Below are 15,007 nucleotides of genomic sequence, written 5' to 3' on the forward strand. Positions count from 1 at the left end.
TATTTGTGTTTGATTTTTTTTTTTCCCTCCCCCCGACTTGTAGCCAGCTTGTGTAAGAATACTTGCAGAATGAGAAAGTTGAAAAAAAGAAACAAAAAAAAGAAGAAAAAAAGAACAATACTCACACTATCGAATCTGTTATAGAGTGTATAATTGTATTAACACTGAAGCCTAAACTGGCTACTTTTTTAACATATTGTTAAGTAATATTAAAATCATGTCTTTCTTTTTGAAAGATGGAATACATTAGTATGGCAGGAGACTCGGTGTCGTGTCCTTTTCTGCTGGAGAAGACGGATCCGAAGGCGGGGGGGCCGTCGGCGGAATCCTGACCGGTCCCGGGGTCGGAGGTCAACGCCGGCTGCCCCCCGGGGCGGGCCGCGGGGCCACGGAGGGGGACGTGGGCCCTTGGCTCGCTCCTCTCTTAAAGCGGGAAGGGTCAATCAATCAATCAATCGTATTTATTGAGCGCTTACTATGCGCAGAGCACTGTACTAAGCACTTGGGAAGTACAAATTGGCAACATATAGAGACAGTCCCTACCCAACAGCGGGCTCACAGTCTAAAAGGGGGAGACGGAGAACAAAACCGAACGTACTAACAAAATAAAAATAAATAGAATAGATATGTACAAGTAAAATAAATAGAGTAATAAATATGTACAAACATATATACATATCTACAGGTGCTGTGGGGAAGGGAAGGAGGTAAGATGGGGGGATGGAGAGGGGGACGAGGGGGAGAGGAAGGAAGGGGCTCAGTCTGGGAAGGCCTCCTGGAGGAGGTGAGCGCTCAGCAGGGCCTTGAAGGGTCTTACTAGAGGTCAGTGAGACCTTGAGAGGGACCGGCCGAAATCAGCGGCCTTCTGGGGTCCTGTGGGTGGGAGCTCTGGGGAAGGGGAGAAGGGCCCCGAAACCACCCTTTTAGACTGTAAGCCCACTGTTGGGTAGGGACGGTCTCTATATGTTGCCAACTTGGACTTCCCAAGCGCTTAGTACAGTGCCCTGCACACAGTAAGCGCTCAATAAATATGATTGATTGATGGACGAGGCCGGCAACGACCCCCGGGCACCGTCTCTCCCCTTAGAAGCCGGGTCTCGCTCCCTGCGGCAGGCCGGAGGAGCCGTTGAAGCAGAAGAAGCGGTGTGGCTCAGGAGGAGAGAGCCCGGGCTTTGGAGTCATCAGAGGTCGTGGGTTCAAATCCCTGCCCTGCCAGTTGTCAGCTGGGGGACTTCGGGTAAGTCACTTCGCTTCTCTGGGCCTCAGTTCCCTCGTCTGCAAAATGGGGATTAAGACTGTGAGCCCCGCGAGGGACAACCTGATCACCTTGTAACCTCAGCGCTTAGGACGGTGCTTTTTGCTAATTTGTACTTCCCAAGCGCTTAGTACAGTGCTCTGCACATAGTAAGCGCTCAATAAATACGATTGATTGATTGGCACATAGTAAGCGCTTGATAAGTGCCATTGTTATTATTATTGTTGAAGGAGTTGAGAGGGTCAGTGGGCCCTCGGCCGCCTCCTCCTCGTTACCTGGCCCGCTTGCTGTCCGCGGCGCCCGGAGGATGGGGCGACGCATCGTGGCTCGGTGGAGAGAACCCGGGCTGGGGAATCAGAGGTCATGGGTTCTAATCCCGGCTCCCCCACGTGTCTGCTGTGTGACTTTGGGCGGGTCACTTCACTTCTCTGAGCCTCAGTTTCCTTATCTGTAAAATGGGGATGAAGACTGTGAGCCCCATGTGGGACAACCTGATCACCTTGAAGCCCCCCAGCGCTTAGAACAGTGCTTTGCACATAGTAAGCGCTTAACAAATGCCATTATTATTATTATTATTATTATCATTATTATTCTCTGAGCCTCAGTGACCTCATCTGGAAAATGGGGATGAAGACCCTGAACCCCATGTGGGACAACCTGATCCCCTTCTATCTACCTCAGCACTTAGAACAGTGCTTGACACACAGTAAGCACTTAAATGTTGTTATTATTATTATTATTATTATTATTATTATGGTGCTGGGCTCGGAGCCCACCCTCTCGGTCTCGGTCGTCCAGTCACTCGACGGTATTTATTGAGCGCTCTCTGTGTGTGGAGCGCTGGACTGAGCGTTCGGGACGAATGACAGAGTCGGTCAGCACCATCCCTGCCCGCAGCGAGCTAACAATCTAGAGGGAGACGGAAGGTAATATAAATAAATTAGATATGTACTTGAGCAGTACTTATAATTGTGGTATCGGTTAAGTGCTTACTATGTCGCCGGGCGCTGTACTAACTGCTGGGGTGGAGCCCACTATTGGGTAGGGACCATCTATATCATCATCATCATCAATCGTATTTATTGAGCGCTTACTATGTGCAGAGCACTGTACTAAGCGCTTGGGAAGTACAAATTGGCAACATATAGAGACAGCCCTACCCAACAGTGGGCTCACAGTCTAAAAGGGGCTCACAGTCTATATGTCGCCAAGTTGTACTTCCCAAGCGCTTAATATAGTGCTTTGCACACAGTAAGTGCTCAATAAATACTATTGAAGGGACCGTCTCTATATGTCGCCAACTTGTACTTCCCAAGCGCTTACTACAGTGCTCTGCACACAGTAAGCGCTCAATAAATACGATTGAATGAATGTAAGATAACCGAGTTGAATGCAGTGCCTGTCCCATGTGGAGCTCACAGTCTTAATCTCCGTTTTGCAGATGAGGGAACCGAGGCCCGGAGAAGTGAGGTGACTTGCCCGGGGTCCCGCAGCAGGGAAGGATTAGAACCCAGGCCCGGACTCTCTCCACTAGGCCAGGCTGCTTCTGTAAGTGTTGTGGGGCCGAAGGAGGGAGGAATAAAGGGTGGTCTCCAGGCCTCTCTCTTCGCCGGCCCCCTCTGGGAGCTGGAGCCGGGTGGACGGGGGTCCCTGCCTGTCGCTTTCCTGACTCCCTAAGTTGGGGGTGATCACAGCGCCTTTCCCGGGCGCTTAGTACAGTGCTCTGCCTACAGCAAGCGCTCAATAAATACACTTTGGAGAAGCAGTGTGGCTCAGTGGAAAGAGCCTGGGCTTTGGAGTCAGAGGTCACGGGTTCAAATCCCAGCTCTGCCAATTATCAGCTGTGTGACTTTGGGCAAGTCGCCTAACTTCTCTGGGCCTCAGTTCCCTCATCTGTAAAATGGGGATGAAGACTGTGAGCCCCCCGTGGGACAACCTGATCACCTTGTAACCTCCCCAGCGCTTAGAACAGTGCTTTGCACATAGTAAGTGCTTAATAAATGCCATTATCAACTAAACGACCGGACGTCTGGTCCTCCGTTCTCAGGAGCCAGAGGGGCCGAGTGGATAGAGCAGGGGAAAGGGAGTCAGGTCACGGACCCTCTCTAGGTCTCGGTTTCCTCATCTGTAAGATGGGGGTAAGACTAATAGACTGTGAGCCCACTGTTGGGTAGGGACCGTCTCTATACGTTGCCAACTTGGACTTCCCAAGCGCTTAGTACAGTGCTCTGCACACAGTAAGCGCTCAATAAATATGATTGAATGAATGAATCCCTCCTCTCCCGCTCTCTCAGACTGGGTGCCCCCAGTGAGCCAGGAATCGTGTCCGGTAGGAGTATCTCCAATCTACCCCAGCCCTGAGCATTGGACTTCCCAAGCGCTTAGTACAGTGCTCTGCACACAGTAAGCGCTCAATAAATACGATTGAATGAATGAATCCCTCCTCTCCCGCTCTCTCAGACTGGGTGCCCCCAGTGAGCCAGGGACCGCATCCGGTAGGTGTATCCCCGATCTACCCTGAGCAGAAAATTAGTACTTAATAAATACAGAAATTGCTATTATTGATATGTTGGGAACAGAAATTAATGAGGTAATATCTATAAATGGGCCTGGGGCGCTTTGGAATCAAAGCTCAGTGGAAATTAAAGTCATCTTATTATTTTGATATGTTTCCTCGGAAGGGAAAAACAGTAAACGGTGGGAAACAGCGGGGCTTAGTGGAAAGAGCCTGGGCCTTGAACATTATCATCATCATCAATCGTATTTATTGAGCGCTTACTGTGTGCAGAGCACTGTACTAAGCGCTTGGGAAGTACAAATTGGCAACATATAGAGACAGTCCCTACCCAACAGTGGGCTCACGGTCTAAAAGACATTAGACATATTTACTATTCTATTTATTTCATTTTGTTAATATGTGTCGTTTTGTTGTCTGTCTCCCCCTTCTAGGCTGTGAGCCCGCTATTGGGTAGGGACTGTCTCCATATGTTGCCAACTTGTACTTCCCAAGCGCTTAGTACAGTGCTCTGCACACGGTAAGCGCTCAATAAATACGATTGAATGAATGAATGAGCTTGGGGGTCAGAGGACATGGGTTCTAATTCTGCCTCCGCCACTTATCTGCTGTGCGACCTCAGGCAAGCCACTTAACTTCTCTGTGCCTCAGTTCCCTCATCTGGAAAATGGGGATTAAGACTGTGAGCCCCCCGTGGGACAACCTGATTACCTTGTATCTACCTTGGCGCTTAGAACGGTGCTTGGCACATCGTAAGCGCTTAACAAATTCCATAATAATAATAATTATATAATTTTAACTTCCCTTTTAGACTGTGAGCCCACTGTTGGGTAGGGACTGCCTCTATATGTTGCCAACTTGTACTTCCCAAGCGCTTAGTACAGTGCTCTGCACACAGTCAGCGCTCAATAAATACGATTGATTGATTCTCTGTGCCTCAGTTCCCTCATCTGGAAAATGGGGATTAAGACTGTGAGCCCCCTGTGGGACAACCTGATTACCTTGTATCTACCTTGGCACTTAGTGCTTGGCACATAGTAAGCGCTTAACAAATTCCATAATAATAATAATTATATAATTTTAACTTCTCTTTTAGACTGTGAGCCCACTGTTGGGTAGGGACTGTCTCTATATGTTGCCAACTTGTACTTCCCAAGCGCTTCATACAGTGCTCTGCACACAGTAAGCGCTCAATAAATACGATTGATTGATTCTCTGTGCCTCAGTTCCCTCATCTGGAAAATGGGGATTAAGACTGTGAGCCCCCCGTGGGACAACCTGATTACCTTGTATCTACCTTGGCGCTTAGAACAGTGCTTGGCACATAGTAAGTGCTTAACAAATACCATAATAATAATAATAATAATGTAATTATAATAATTATTATTATTAATCCAGGCTCCTACTGTCCTTTACGTGATCAGATGTTTTAAATGATAAATTCTGGTTCTTCAATATCTGTTAAGCGCTTTTAAGTGCCAGGGAGGGTATTAGAATGGCATCATTAGGGTTGATTGTAAATTAAGGTGGAAGTTCTTGGTTTCAATAGCTGGTGGTGGTTTTCTACCCAAAAGAAGCAGTGTGGACTGGTGGATAGAGCCCAGGCCTGAGAGTCAGAAGGATCTGGGTTCTAGTCTCGGCCCTGCCGCCCGTCTGCTGTGTGCTTTCAGACTGTGAGCCCACTTTTTATCATCATCAATCGTATTTATTGGGCGCTTACTGTGTGCAGAGCACTGTACTAGGCGCTTGAAGACTGTGAGCCCACAGTTGGGTAGGGACCGTCTCTATATGTTGCCAACTTGTACCTCCCAAACGCTTAGTACAGTGCTCTGCTCACAGTAAGCACTCAATAAATACGATTGATTGATTGATTGATTGACCTCGGGCAAGTCGCTTCACTGCTCTGTAAAACGGCGATCGAGACTGTGAGCCCTCTGTGGGACGAGGAACGTGTCCAACCTGATTAGCTTTTATCTACCCCAGCGCTTAGTACAGTGCCTGCTCCTCGGAAGCACTTAATAAGTACCATTAAAAAAAAAACTCAGTTCCAGCTTCAATAGTGACGCACTTCTCCCTCAGTAGTGAGGCACTTTTAGACTGTGAGCCCACTGTTGGGTAGGGACCGTCTCTATATGTTGCCAACTTGTACTTCCCAAGCGCTTAGTACAGTGCTCTGCACACAGTAAGCGCTCAATAAATACGATTGATTGATTGATTCTCCCTCATTACAGTCCAAGTCATCGGGTCTTCACAGGATGCTCTGATGTTAGCTTCCATTTTGCATTCTTCTCTACCCTCAGTTTCTTTCCTAGCAGTTATGGTATTTGTTGAGCATCTCTTTGATGCAGGGCACTGTACTAGATGCTAGGAAGCTGTGTAGCCTAATGGAAAGAACACTGGGGGTCCGAGAACCTGGGTTCTGATCCCACTTGTCTGCTGTGTGACCTTGGGTAAGTCACTTTACTTAGCAGCGTGGCTCGGTGGGAAAGAGCCCGGGCTTGGGAGTCAGAGGGCATGGGTTCAAATCCCGACTCTGCCAATTGTCAGCTGGGTGACTTTGGGCAAGTTACTTAATTTCTCTGGGCCTCAGTTACCTCATCTGTAAAATGGGGATTAAGACTGTGCGTTCCCCATGGGTCAACCTGATCACCTGGTAACCTCCCCGGTGCTTAGAACAGTGCTTTGCACATAGTAAGCGCTTAATAAATGCCATTATTATTATTATTATTATTATTATTATTATTAGCAGCACTCAGTGGAAAGAGCACGGGCTTGGAGTCGGAAGACGTAGGTTCCAATCCCGGCTCCGCCATGTGTCTACTGGGTGACCTTGGGCGAGCCACCTAACTTCTCTGGGCCTCAGTTCCCTCATCTGTAAAATGGGAATTAACACTGTGAGCCCCTCATGGGACAACCTGATTACCTTGTATTTGCCCCAGCGCTTAGAACAGTGTTTGGCACATAGTAAGCGCTTAACGAATACCGGAATCATTATCATTATTGTTGTTACTATTATTATTCTCTGTACCTCGATTCCCTCAGCTGCAAAATGTCAATCCCATCCATCCATCCATCCATCAATCGTATTTATTGAGCGCTTACTGTGTGCAGAGCACTGTACTAAGCGCTTGGGAAGTACAAGTTGGCAACATATAGAGACGGTCCCTACCCAACAGTGGGCACGTATTTAGACCATGAGCCCCAGGTGGGAACCTGATGATCTTGTGTCTACCCCAGTGCTTAGTACAGTGCTCGGCACATAGTAAGCGCTTCCAGCGCTCAGAACAGTGCTTTGCACATAGTAAGCGCTTAATAAATGCCATTTAAAAAACACCACAATTATGATCATTATTCATTCATTCAATCATATTTATGGAGCGCTTACTGTGTGCAGAGCACTGTACTAAGCGCTTGGGAAGTACAAGTTGGCAACATATAGACGGTCCCTACCCAACAGCGGGCTCACAGTCTAGAAATGACAGTATCAGTCATGCAATCGTATTTATTGAGCACTTACTGAGTGCAGAGCACTGTACTAAGCACTTGGGAGAGTACAATACAACAGAGCTGGTAGACATGTTCCCCGCCCACAATGAGCTTACAGTCTACAGTGGGAGGAGACAATACGAAGGAAGTACAAAATAATAACAATCAATCAATCAATCAATCAATCGTATTTATTGAGCGCTTACTGTGTGCAGAGCACTGTACTAAGCGCTTGGGAAGTCGAAGTTGGCAACATATAGAGACAGTCCCTACCCAACAGTGGGCTCACAGTCTAGAGTGGGAGGAGACAATACAAAGGAAGTACAAAATAATGATAATAATAGTGATAGCATTTATTAAGTGCTTACTATGTGCAAAGCACTGTTCTAAGCACTGGGGAGGTTGCAAGGTGATCAGGTTGAAAGAAGGGACATGTTCTCTGGCCCATAAGGAGTTTATCAATCAATCAGCCTTATTGATTTGAGCACTTTTGTGGCGAGCACTCTGCCAAGCGCTCGGGTGAGTAAAATATAACCAATTCGGGAGACATGTTCCCTGCCCTTGGCATGCTCACAGTGTAGAAGGAACTTAGACTCCAACTCGGGTGAGAGACATAAAAATCTATATACAGCGGGTGTAATTAAAGTAATCAATCAATCAATCAATCAATCGTATTTATTGAGCGCTTACTATGTGCAGAGCACTTTACTAAGCACTTGGGAAGTACAAATTGGCAACACATAGAGACAGTCCCTACCCAACAGTGGGCTCACAGTCTGAAAGGGGGAGACAGAACAAAACCAAACATACTAACAAAATAAAATAAATAGAATAGATATGTACAAGTAAAATAAATAAATAGAGTAATAAATCTGTACAAACATATATCCATATATATAGGTGCTGTGGGGAAGGGAAGGAGGTAAGATGAGGGGGATGGAAAGGGGGAAGTAAAAATTGAAAGTTCAGTTGCATTGACCTATATGCGACGGTGCTGAGTATAATCAATCAATCAATCAATCAATCGTATTTATTGAGCGCTTACTATGTGCAGAGCACTGTACTAAGCGCTTGGGAAGTACAAATTGGCAACATCTAGAGACAGTCCCTACCCAACAGTGGGCTCACAGTCTAAAAGCGGGAGACAGAGAACAGAACCAAACATACCAACAAAATAAAATAAATAGGATAGAAATGTACAAGTAAAATAAATAAATAAATAAATAAATAAATAGAGTAATAAATATGTACAACTATATATACATATATACAGGTGCTGTGGGGAAGGGAAGGAGGTAAGATGGGGGGATGGAGAGGGGCGATGGGGGGATGGAGAGGGGAAGATGGGAGGATGGAGAGGGGGGAGTATAAGTGAGGTGATAAATTGATGGGCGAGTACTGTATTACAAAACGTACTGGGAAATTAATCAGGAAGACATAGATTTCCGGAGAAGGTGGGATTTTCGGAGGGACTGTCTCTATATGTTGCCAACTTGGACTTCCCAAGCGCTTAGTACAGCGCTCTGCACACAGTAAGCGCTCAATAAATACGATTGATGATGATATGTTGCCAAGTTGGACTTCCCAAACGTTTAGTACAGCGCTCTGCACACAGTAAGCGCTCAATAAATAAGATTGATTGATTGAGGAAAGATGTGATCGTCAGATTTCAGGGAGAGGGATGGGAGTCCTCCAGACGGCAAGCTCATTGTGGGCAGGAACTGTGTCTACCGACTCTGTTGGATCGTACTCGCCCAAGCGCTTAGTACAGAAAGGCAGCGTTGTCTAGTGGAAAGAGCAACTGTTGGGCAGGGACCGTCTCTATATGTTGCCAACTTCTACTTCCCAAGCGCTTAGTACAGTGCTCTGCACACGGTAAGCGCTCAATAAATACGATCGATTGATTGATTGATTGACCTGGGAGTCGGAGGACCTGGGTTCTGATTCCGGCTCCGCTGATTACTTGCTGAGACCTTGCCTTAACTCCATTTGTACCTTAGTTTCCTCACCTGTAAAATGGGGATTAAATACCCATTCTCCCTCCTTCTTAGACCGTGAGCTCCCTGCGGGACAGGGACTGTGTCCGATCTGTGTGACTTTGGGCAAGTCACTTTGCTTCTTTGGGCCTCAGTTCCCTCATCTGGAAAACGGGGATGAAGACTGTGAGCCCCACGTGGGACAACCTGATCACCTTGTATCCTCCCCGGCGCTTAGAACAGTGCTTTGCACATACTACGCGCTTAACAAATGCCATTATTATTATTTACTTTTAGACTGTGCGCCCAATGTTGGGTAGGGACTGTTTATGTTGTCAATTTGTACTTCCCAAGCGCTTAGTACAGTGCTCTGCACATAGTAAGCGCTCAATAAATATGATTGATTGATTGATTGATTACTTGCACCAACCCCAGCGCGTAGAAGTGTTGGATACCTACTAAGCATTTTACATATACCCTAAAAAAGTGCTTAGTACAGTGCTCTGCCCACGGTAGGCGCTCAATAAATTCCACTGGCCGAGTGGCAAGCCGTGCAGACTTACATAAGCGAAGGGGCAGAGGCTGGAGAGATGAGAGTGAGGGGCAGTGAGGGGATTGAACAAAGCTAGCCGAGGACTTGGCGATGACAGAATAATAATAATAATAATGGTATTTGTTAATAATAATAATAATAATAATGGCATTTGTTAAGCACTTACTACGTGCGAAGCACTGTTCTAAGTGCTGGGGGGATACAAGGCGATCGGGTTGCCCCACGTGGGGCTCACAGTCTTCATCCCCATTTTCCAGATAAGGTAACTGAGGCCCAGAGGAGTGAAGCGACTTGCCCAAAGTCACACAGCTGACAAGTGGTGGGGCCGGGATTTGAACCCATGACCTCTGGCTCCCCAGCCCAGGCTCTTTCCACTGGGCCATGTTGCTTCTCTGTTGCTTTGCACATAGTAAGTGCTTAAGAAATGCCATCATTATTATTATCAAGCCATGGTGGGCACTTTCTGGCCCATCCCCGGAACTCGAGCCCAGCAAAGCCGGGGCAAGGAGCCGTATGGCGTCGGGGACGGGCTCGCAACTCCAATCAATCAATCAATCAATCGTATTTATTGAGCGCTTACTGTGTGCAGAGCACTGTACTAAGTGCTTGGGAAGTACAAGTTGGCAACATATAGAGTGCCTACTATGTGCCAAGCACTGAGGGAGATACAATCAATCAGTCAATTGTATTTATTGAGCGCTTACTGTGTGCAGAGCACTGTACTAAGCGCTCGGGAAGCACAAGTTGGCAACATATAGAGACGGTCCCTGCCCAGCAGTGGGCTCGCAGTCTAGAATCAGGTTGTCCCACGGGGGGCTCACACTCTTCATCCCCATTTTACAGATGAGGGAACTGAGGCCCAGAGAAGTGACTTGCCCAAAGTCACACAGCTGACAATCAATCAATCAATCGTATTTATTGAGCGCTTACTATGTGCAGAGCACTGTACTAAGCGCTTGGGAAGCACAAATTGGCAACATATAGAGACAGTCCCTACCCAACAGTGGACTCGCAGTCTAGAATCAGGTTGTCCCACGGGGGGGCTCACACTCTTCATCCCCATTTTACAGATGAGGGAACTGAGGCCCAGAGAAGTGACTTGCCCAAAGTCACACAGCTGACAATCAATCAATCAATCGTATTTATTGAGGGCTTACTGTGTGCAGAGCACTGTACTAAGCGCTTGGGAAGCACAAATTGGCAACATATAGAGACGGTCCCTACCCAACAGTGGGCTCACAGTCAAGTAAGCCGGTAAGTGGTGGAGTCGGGATTAGAATCCACAACCTCTGACTCCCAAGCCGGTGCTCTAAGTGAGGCATGGTGGGGGAGAGCCTTGAAGACAATGGCGCGCGGAGTTTTTGTTTGCTACGGAGAGGCAGGGGAAACCTGTGCAGGGTTTTGGGGAGAGATGTGGACAGAGGAACACTTCAGGAAAATGTTAAGCGGCTCACAAGGCTCACAGTCTCAACCCCCATTTTACAGATGAGGGAACTGAGGCCCAGAGAAGTGAGCCTTGTTAAGCGCTTACTATGTGCCAAGCACCGTCCCAAGCCCTGGGGTAGATACAAGGTAATCGGGTTGTCCCACGTGGGCTCACAGCCGCAGTGCTTTGCACATAGTAAGCGCTTAACAAATGCCTTCATTATTATGAATCCCCATTTTCCAGATGAGGTAGCTGAGGCCCAGAGAAGTTAAGCGGCAATCAATAATAATAATGATGGTATTTGTTAAGCGCTTACTATGTGCCGAGCACCGTCCCAAGCCCTGGGATAGATACAAGGTAAGCAGGTTGTCCCACGTGGGGCTCACAGCCGCAGTGCTTTGCACATAGTAAGCGCTTAACAAATGCCATCATTATTATTAATCCCCATTTTCCAGATGAGGTAGCTGAGGCCCAGAGAAGTTAAGCGGCAATCAATAATAATAATGACGGTATTTGTTAAGTGCTTACTATGTGCCAAGCACCGTTCCAAGCCCTGGGGTAGATACAAGGTAATCGGGTTGTCCCACGTGGGGCTCACAGCCGCAGTGCTTTGCACATAGTAAGCGCTTAACAAATGCCGTCATTATTATGAATCCCCATTTTCCAGATGAGGTAGCTGAGGCCCAGAGAAGTTAAGCGGCAATCAATAATAATAATGATGGTATTTGTTAAGCGCTTACTATGTGCCAAGCACCGTCCCAAGCCCTGGGATAGATACAAGGTAATCGGGTTGTCCCATGTGGGGCTCACAGCCGTAGTGCTTTGCACATAGTAAGCGCTTAACAAACGCCATCATTATTATGAATCCCCATTTTCCAGATGAGGTAGGTGAGGCCCAGAGAAGTTAAACGGCCATCAATAATAATAATGATGGTATTTGTTAAGCGCTTACTATGTGCCAAGCACCGATCCAAGCCCTGGGATAGATACAAGGTAATCGGGTTGTCCCACGTGGGGCTCACAGCCGTAGTGCTTTGCACATAGTAAGCGCTTAACAAATGCCATCATTTATTATTAATCCCCATTTTCCAGATGAGGTAGCTGAGGCCCAGAGAAGTTAAGCGGCAATCAATAATAATAATGATGGTATTTGTTAAGCGCTTACTATGTGCCAAGCACCGTCCCAAGCCCTGGGGTAGATACAAGGTAATCGGGTTGTCCCACGTGGGGCTCACAGCCGTAGTGCTTTGCACATAGTAAGCGCTTAACAAATACCGTCATTATTATGAATCCCCATTTTCCAGATGAGGTAGCTGAGGCCCAGAGAAGTTAAGCGGCCATCAATAATAATAATGATGGTATTTGTTAAGCGCTTACTACGTGCCAAGCACCGTCCCAAGCCCTGGGGTAGATACAAGGTAATCGGGTTGTCCCACGTGGGGCTCACAGCCGCAGTGCTTTGCACATAGTAAGCGCTTAACAAATGCCGTCATTATTATGAATCCCCATTTTCCAGATGAGGTAGGTGAGGCCCAGAGAAGTTAAGCGGCAATCAATAATAATAATGATGGTATTTGTTAAGCGCTTACTATGTGCCAAACACCGTCCCAAGCCCTGGGATAGATACAAGGTAATCGGGTTGTCCCACATGGGGCTCACAGCCGTAGTGCTTTGCACATAGTAAGCGCTTAACAAATACCGTCATTATTATGAATCCCCATTTTCCAGATGAGATAGCTGAGGCCCAGAGAAGTTAAGCGGCAATCAATAATAATAATGATGGTATTTGTTAAGCGCTTACTACGTGCCAAGCACCGTCCCAAGCCCTGGGATAGATACAAGGTAATCGGGTTGTCCCACGTGGGGCTCACAGCCGTAGTGCTTTGCACATAGTAAGCACTTAACAAATGCCATCATAATTATGAATCCCCATTTTCCAGATGAGGTAGGTGAGGCCCAGAGAAGTTAAACGGCAATCAATAATAATAATGATGGTATTTGTTAAGCGCTTACTATGTGCCAAGCACCGTTCCAAGCCCTGGGATAGATACAAGGTAATCGGGTTGTCCCACGTGGGGCTCACAGCCGCAGTGCTTTGCACATAGTAAGCGCTTAACAAACGCCATCATTATTATGAATCCCCATTTTCCAGATGAGGTAGCTGAGGCCCAGAGAAGTTAAGCGGCAATCAATAATAATAATGATGGTATTTGTTAAGCGCTTACTACGTGCCAAGCACCGTCCCAAGCCCTGGGATAGATACAAGGTAATCAGGTTGTCCCACATGGGGCTCACAGCCGTAGTGCTTTGCACATAGTAAGCGCTTAACAAATGCCTTCATTATTATGAATCCCCATTTTCCAGATGAGGTAGCTGAGGCCCAGAGAAGTTAAGTGGCAATCAATAATAATAATGATGGTATTTGTTAAGCGCTTACTATGTGCCAAGCACCGTCCCAAGCCCTGGGGTAGATACAAGGTAAGCAGGTTGTCCCACGTGGGGCTCACAGCCGCAGTGCTTTGCACATAGTAAGCGCTTAACAAATGCCATCATTATTATTAATCCCCATTTTCCAGATGAGGTAGCTGAGGCCCAGAGAAGTTAACCGGCAATCAATAATAATAATGATGGTATTTGTTAAGCGCTTACTATGTGCCGAGCACCGTCCCAAGCCCTGGGATAGATACAAGGTAATTGGGTTGTCCCACGTGGGGCTCACAGCCGCAGTGCTTTGCACATAGTAAGCGCTTAGCAAATGCCTTCATTATTATGAAGTCAACTGTGTGACTTTGGGCAAGTCGCTTAACTTCTCTGGGCCTCAGTTCCCTCATCTGTAAAATGGGGATGAAGACTGTGAGCCCCATGTGGGACAACCTGATCACCTTGTAAATTCCCCAGCGCTTAGAACAGTGCTCTGCGCATAGTAAGCGCTTAATAAATGCCATTATTATTATTATTATTATTAATCCCCATTTTCCAGATGAGGTAGCTGAGGCCCAGAGAAGTTAAGCGGCTTGCCCAAGGTCACACAGCAGACAAGTGGCGGAGGCGGGATTAGAACCCACGTCCTCCGACTCCCAAGCCTGGGCTCTTTCCACTAAGCCATGCTGATTTTCTAATAATATGATGTAGTGTAGTATCAATATGACAAGAGTTGGCAACAACAGAGATCATTCATTGTATTTATTGAGTGCTTACGGTGTACAAAGCACTGTACTAAGCGCTTGGAAGAGGACAATATAGCAATAGACACATTTAATGATCCAGGAGCAGTGTGGAGTCTAGAGGGGAGAGGCTGGAGACTGGAAGACCAGCGAGGAGGCTACGGCAATAGTAAATTCATTCATTCATTCGTTTAATCGTATTTATTGAGCGCTTACTGTGTGCAGAGCACTGTACTAAGCGCTTGGGAAGTACAAGTTGGGAACATATAGAGACGGTCCCTACCCAACAGTGGGCTCACAGTCTAGAAGGGGTGTTGCCTAGTGGATAGAGTACTGGTTTGGGCGTCAGAGGTCATGGGTTCTAATCCCGGCTCCACTACTTGTTTGCTGTGTGACCTGGGGCAAGTCACTTCCCTTCAGTTACCTCATCTGGAAAATGGGGATTAAGACTGTGAGCCCCATGCGGGATATGGACTGTATCCCTCCTTATTAGCTTGTACCGTCTCAATCGATCAGTGGTATTTTTTGAGTGTTTTCTATGTCCAGAGCACTGTACTAAGCAGCTCCACTACGTTTCTGCTGGGTGACCTTGGGCAAGTCGCGTCACTTCTCTGGGCCTCAGTTCCCTCATC

Source organism: Tachyglossus aculeatus, chromosome 4, assembly GCF_015852505.1.
Source record: "Tachyglossus aculeatus isolate mTacAcu1 chromosome 4, mTacAcu1.pri, whole genome shotgun sequence".
In the NCBI taxonomy this organism is placed as follows: Eukaryota; Metazoa; Chordata; class Mammalia; order Monotremata; family Tachyglossidae; genus Tachyglossus; species Tachyglossus aculeatus.